Source organism: Borostomias antarcticus (genome assembly GCF_949987555.1).
Source record: "Borostomias antarcticus genome assembly, contig: scaffold_121, whole genome shotgun sequence".
NCBI classification, from domain to species: Eukaryota; Metazoa; Chordata; class Actinopteri; order Stomiiformes; family Stomiidae; genus Borostomias; species Borostomias antarcticus.
Window position 1 is genome coordinate 100,396 of NW_028175525.1, and position 601 is coordinate 100,996.

Here is a 601-nt window from a genome sequence, read left to right on the forward strand (position 1 = left end):
CTTATTTAAAAAAAAAAAGGAAAAAAAAAAGACTAGCTTGCCAAAAAGGAGCTGGTGGATACGACTTGATTTTTAAACGAGAAACAGGACAAGACTTTTGTGTCTTTTGTCTATTCTTTTCTTTTTTTGTTTGTTTTATTGTTTTTGTTTGTTCTCACTGGTTTTGGACTTGAGGTCATGGATCAGGCGAGTCTCTAAACAGTGTTGCAGTCCGTGGAAGAGATGATGATGATGATGATGATGCTGGAGGATAGGGCAGGTCAGGCGCCGTCATGGCGTGGGGTCAGGAGTCTTTGCACCCTGGGCCCAGAGCGTTATAGACACACGCAGGAGAATATGGGATTATTGATAGACATTGTGCCTTGAATTTGAAAAAAAAACTTGAGTTTTCTGTTTAGTTTTGTTATTTTTATTTGTTATTTTTATTTCACAAGAGAAAGAAGGGAGAAAGGGTGGAGGTCTTTGTTCTTTTTGTTCCGGAGGAGAGAACAGACCTGTAGAAAGAACGGGCAGAAAAGGAGTGCAGAACTGTGGTAGAAATACGAAGAGTAGAGTGACTGACTGGCCAGAAAACTACACATCTGGTGCCAAACAAGAAATT

At 39.9% G+C, this 601-nt stretch overlaps 1 protein-coding gene across 2 annotated transcripts in view; it reads left to right on the top strand.

Moving 5' to 3' along the window:
* Positions 1 to 84, top strand: part of fxr2 (FMR1 autosomal homolog 2) — a 26,006-nt gene extending 25,922 nt beyond the window's left edge. For both annotated transcript variants that reach the window (XM_084463341.1, XM_084463342.1), the window contains exon 17: positions 1 to 84. This exon is cut by the window's left edge and continues 343 nt beyond it. The gene's annotated coding sequence lies outside the window, so the exon portion shown is untranslated.
* Positions 85 to 601: the final 517 nt, after the last annotated feature.